Genomic DNA, 6,307 nt, shown 5'->3' on the forward strand with positions numbered 1-6,307 from the left:
AAAAAAGACATGTTTTTGTTAAACAGGCGAGTATATAAATTTGCCGAGTTCTTTATCTAAACTTGTCAACTAAAATTATATATACAATATAAAATATACTAATTTTATCATTATTACTTTTCATAAAAAATTTATGAAAATTTTTTTATAAAAACTTAAAATAATAGTAAATAATAAAAATTATAAAATAATTTATAACAAATTTATAAATGATTGAAAATTCTATTCATATATTTTATATTAAAATTAAATTAAATAATAATTTTTCAAATTATATCAATTATCTTTCACAATACTTAATAAACTATTATTAATATTATTTTTTCAATACAAACATTAAATTATATAATTATTTTTAATAAATTATAAATAAAATAAATATAAATTAATAAATAAATATTAATCAATTTATACTGATTTCCACAAAAATCTTTTCAATGTAAATGAAATACTTTACTAAATAAGCTTTAAATTGTCATTAGATACACCTTCCGGTACATCTACTATGTTACGACTTATCTTATCTTAAGAATAAGAGCGACGGGCGATCTTTGCATATTTTAGAGCTAAAATCAAATTTTTAATCTATAAAATTTTATTATGAAATCCATTTTCATTAAATATTTCAAATTTAAATTCACTTAAATAATTTTATTGTAACCCATTTCTACTTAAATATAAGCTACAGTAATTCATTTCTATCTTTTAGATAAATTTTTATATTCAATAATGTTAAAATATATCATATTAATCAAGTTTTTAATTCATTTTTTAATTCAAAAATTTTAATTTAGCGGTATTAGCAGGAGCTATTACAATACTTTTAACAGATCGAAATTTAAATACTTCATTCTTTGACCCAGCCGGTGGAGGAGATCCAATCTTATCAACACTTATTTTGATTTTTTGGCCACCCAGAAGTTTATATTTTAATTTTATCTGGATTTGGAATAATTTCTCACATTATTAGTAAAGAATCCGGAAAAAGGAAACTTCTGGCTCATTAGGAATAATTTATGCAATAATAGCAATTGGCCTTCTTGGTTTTATTAAACATTAAATTATATAATTATTTTTAGTAAATTATAAATAAAATAAATATAAATTAATAAATAAATATTAATCAATTTATACTGATTTGCACAAAAATATTTTCAATGTAAATGAAATACTTTACTAAATAAGCTTTAAATTGTCATTCTAAATACACCTTCCGGTACATCTACTATGTTACGGCTTAGCTTATCTTAAGAATAAGAGCGACGGGCGATATTTGCATATTTTACAGCTAAAATCAAATTTTTAATCTATAAAATTTTACTATCAAATCCATTTTCATTAAATATTTCAAATTTAAATTCACTTAAATAATTTTATTGTAACCCATTTCTACTTAAATATAAGCTACACATATTCATTTCTATCTTTTAGATTAATTTTTATATTCAATAATTTTAAAATATATCATATTAATTAATTTTTTAATTCAAAAATTTTAATTTAGCGGTATTAGCAGGAGCTATTACAATACTTTTAACAGATCGAAATTTAAATACTTCATTCTTTGACCCAGCCGGTGGAGGAGATCCAATCTTATATCAACACTAATTTTGATTTTTTGGCCACCCAGAAGTTTATATTTTAATTTTACCTGGATTTGGAATAATTTCTCACATTATTAGTAAAGAATCCGGAAAATAGGAAACTTTTGGCTCATTAGGAATAATTTATGCAATAATAGCAATTGGCCTTCTTGGTTTTATTGTATGAGCACTTCATATATTCACAGTAGGGATAGATGTTTATACACGAGCCTATTTTACTTCAGCAACTATAATTATTGCTGTACCCACAGGAATTAAAATTTTTAGCTAACTAGCTACACTGCATGGAACTCAATTAAATTATTCTCCAGCTATATTATGAACTTTAGGATTTGTTTTTCTATTTACTGTTGGAGGTTTAACCGGAGTTGTTTTAGCTAATTCATCAGTTGATATTATCCTTAACGACACTTATTATGTAGTTGCACATTTTCATCATGTATTATCAATAGGAGCCGTGTTTGCTCCTTTATTTACAGGACTAATTTTAAATTCAAAATGATTAAAAACTCAATTTTTAATTATATTTATTGGTGTAAATTTAACCTTTTTCCCCTCAACATTTCTTAGGATTAGCAGGAATACCTCGACGATATTCAGACTATCCCGATGCTTATACTACATGAAATGTAATTTCAACTATTGGGTCTTCTATTTCATTACTAGGAATTTTATTTTTCTTATTTATTATTTGAGAAAGTTTAATTTCACAACGACAAGTAATTTATCCAATACAATTAAATTCTTCAATTGAATGATTACAAAACACACCTCCAGCAGAACATAGATATTCTGAATTGCCTATTTTAACAAATTTCTAATATGGCAGATTAGTGCAATGGATTTAAGCTTCATACATAAAGTATTTTACTTTTATTAGAATATTTATAAATAAATGACAACATGAGCTGCTCTTGGCCTTCAAAATAGTGCCTCTCCCCTTATAGAACAACTTACATTCTTCAATGATCATACACTTATAATTTTAGTAATAATTACTACTTTAGTTGGTTATTTAATATTTATATTATTTTTTAATAATTATACAAATCGAAATTTATTACATGGCCAAACTATTGAAATAATTGGAACAATTTTACCAGCTATTGCACTTTTATTTATTGCATTTCCCTCTTTACGATTATTATATTTATTAGATGAAATTAATGAACCTTCAGTAACTTTAAAAACTATTGGGCATCAATGATATTGAAGTTATGAATACTCAGATTTTATAAATGTAGAATTTTATTCTTATATAATCCCAACAAATGAATTAACTACAGATGGATTTCGATTATTAGATGTAGAAATTCGAATCTTAGTACCTGCAGCAGATGTAATTCACTCTTGAACAGTTCCTTCTTTAGGTGTAAAAGTTGATGGAACTCCTGGCCGTCTAAATCAAACTAATTTTTTAATAAATCGACCAGCTTTATTTTATGGGCAATGTTCTGAAATCTGTGGTGCTAATCACAGTTTTATCCCAATTGTAATTGAAAGTATCCCTATTAATCATTTTATTAAATGAATTACAAATACAGTAAATTCATCATTAGATGACTGAAAGCAAGTATTGGTCTCTTAAACCACTTAATAGTAAATTAGCACTTACTTCTAATGAAAAAAAAATTAGTTAAAATATAACATTAGTATGTCAAACTAAAATTATTAAAATATTTAATATTTTTTGATTCCACAAATAGCCTCTCGGTTGATTAAGTTTATTTATTATTTTTTCAATTACTTTTATTTTATTTAGATTAATAAATTATTATTCAATAATCCCTAAATCCCCTAAATCTCAGATTTCACAAAAGTCAACTAAATCATTAGATTGAACATGATAACTAATTTATTTTCAGTATTTGACCCTTCTTCAAGAATTTTTAATTTATCATTAAATTGAATAAGAACATTTTTAGGATTATTAATTATTCCATCAGTGTACTGACTTATACCCTCACGTTACCATGTATTTTGAAATTCAATTTTATTAACACTTCATAAAGAATTTAAAACATTACTAGGACCATCAAGTCACTCAGGATCAACTTTTATTTTTGTATCATTAAATAATGATTAATGAAAATTCATTAATTTTATTTAATAATTTCATAGGGTTATTTCCTTATATTTTTACAAGAACAAGTCATTTAACATTACCTTTAACTTTAGCACTACCTTTATGATTATGTTTTATAATTTATGGATGAATTAATAATACTCAACATATATTTGCTCATTTAGTGCCACAAGGAACTCCAGCAATTTTAATACCTTTTATAGTTTGCATTGAAACAATTAGTAATGTAATTCGTCCAGGAACTTTAGCAGTTCGATTAGCAGCTAATATAATTGCAGGACATTTACTACTAACATTATTAGGGAATACGGGCCTTTCGTATATAATTATTTCTTTACTTTTAATTGGTCAAATTGCTTTATTAATTCTTGAATCAGCAGTAGCAATTATTCAATCTTATGTATGTATTAAGAACATTATACTCTAGAGAAGTTAATTAATGTGAACACATGCTAATCACCCCTTTCACTTAGTAGATTATAGCCCATGAGGAGCCATTGGTGCTATAACTTCAGTTTCAGGTTTAGTAAAATGATTCCATCAATATGATATTTCATTATTTGTATTAGGAAATATTATTACTATCCTAACTGTTTATCAATGATGACGAGATGTATCACGTGAAGGTACGTTTCAAGGATTACATACTATTTCTGTTACTTTAGGCCTTCGATGCGGGATAATTTTATTTATTTTATCTGAAGTATTATTTTTTATATCTTTTTTTTGAGCTTTTTTTCATAGAAGTTTATCACCTGGTATTGAACTAGGAGCATCATGACCGCCTATAGGGATTAAACTCTTTAATCCATTCCAAATTCCCTTACTAAATACAGCAATTCTTTTAACTTCAGGAGTAACTGTTACATGAGCACATCATAGCTTAATAGAAGGAAATCATTCACAAGCTACACAAGGATTATTTTTTACAGTACTATTAGGTATTTATTTTAAAAAAAGGTAAAAAACATTTTCAAGCTAAATATATTAATTTGTCATAACGAAATCGAGGTAAAGTTCCACGAACTCAAATAAATACAAATTAAATAAAAGTTAATTTAATATAAAATAAAATATTAAATAAACCACAACCAAAAAAAATTACACAAAATAATATTCTCATAAATAAAATTCTAGCATATTCAGCTATAAAAATTAAAGCAAATCCACCACTTCTATATTCAACATTAAACCCAGAAACCAATTCAGATTCATCTTCAGCAAAATCAAAAGGGGTACGAGTAGTTTCAGCTAAACAAATGCAAAATCAAACTAATCTAATCGGAAATAAAATAATAACAAATCAAACATAATATTTAAAATGATAAAAATCAAGTATATTATAACTCCCAATTAAAAAAAGAAAAGATGATAAAATTAAAGCTATTCTAACTTCATAAGAAATAGTTTGAGCAACATCACGTAATCCCCCTAATAAAGCATAATTAGAATTCGAAGACCAACCAACTGTGTAAAAAAAGACATGTTTTTGTTAAACAGGCGAGTATATAAATTTGCCGAGTTCTTTATCTAAACTTGTCAACTAAAATTATATATACAATATAAAATATACTAATTTTATCATTATTACTTTTCATAAAAAATTTATGAAAATTTTTTTATAAAAACTTAAAATAATAGTAAATAATAAAAATTATAAAATAATTTATAACAAATTTATAAATGATTGAAAATTCTATTCATATATTTTATATTAAAATTAAATTAAATAATAATTTTTCAAATTATATCAATTATCTTTCACAATACTTAATAAACTATTATTAATATTATTTTTTCAATACAAACATTAAATTATATAATTATTTTTAATAAATTATAAATAAAATAAATATAAATTAATAAATAAATATTAATCAATTTATACTGATTTCCACAAAAATCTTTTCAATGTAAATGAAATACTTTACTAAATAAGCTTTAAATTGTCATTAGATACACCTTCCGGTACATCTACTATGTTACGACTTATCTTATCTTAAGAATAAGAGCGACGGGCGATCTTTGCATATTTTAGAGCTAAAATCAAATTTTTAATCTATAAAATTTTATTATGAAATCCATTTTCATTAAATATTTCAAATTTAAATTCACTTAAATAATTTTATTGTAACCCATTTCTACTTAAATATAAGCTACAGTAATTCATTTCTATCTTTTAGATAAATTTTTATATTCAATAATGTTAAAATATATCATATTAATCAAGTTTTTAATTCATTTTTTAATTCAAAAATTTTAATTTAGCGGTATTAGCAGGAGCTATTACAATACTTTTAACAGATCGAAATTTAAATACTTCATTCTTTGACCCAGCCGGTGGAGGAGATCCAATCTTATCAACACTTATTTTGATTTTTTGGCCACCCAGAAGTTTATATTTTAATTTTATCTGGATTTGGAATAATTTCTCACATTATTAGTAAAGAATCCGGAAAAAGGAAACTTCTGGCTCATTAGGAATAATTTATGCAATAATAGCAATTGGCCTTCTTGGTTTTATTAAACATTAAATTATATAATTATTTTTAGTAAATTATAAATAAAATAAATATAAATTAATAAATAAATATTAATCAATTTATACTGATTTGCA

At 23.8% G+C, this 6,307-nt stretch overlaps 1 long non-coding RNA gene and 1 pseudogene across 1 annotated transcript in view; both read left to right on the top strand.

Annotated features, from left to right (window-relative positions):
- Positions 1 to 1,500: 1,500 nt before the first annotated feature.
- On the top strand, positions 1,501 to 2,425 carry LOC118752113 (annotated as a pseudogene).
- Positions 2,426 to 4,486: 2,061 nt separating this feature from the next.
- The window catches only part of LOC118752111, an 11,671-nt gene continuing 9,850 nt past the window's right edge, over positions 4,487 to 6,307 (top strand). The window contains exon 1 of the long non-coding RNA XR_004994633.1: positions 4,487 to 4,631. This is a non-coding gene — a long non-coding RNA (uncharacterized LOC118752111). The remainder of the gene's footprint in view (positions 4,632 to 6,307) is intronic.

Source organism: Rhagoletis pomonella, unplaced genomic scaffold (genome assembly GCF_013731165.1).
Source record: "Rhagoletis pomonella isolate Grant_MI unplaced genomic scaffold, Rhpom_1.0 Rhpom_scaffold_01238, whole genome shotgun sequence".
In the NCBI taxonomy this organism is placed as follows: Eukaryota; Metazoa; Arthropoda; class Insecta; order Diptera; family Tephritidae; genus Rhagoletis; species Rhagoletis pomonella.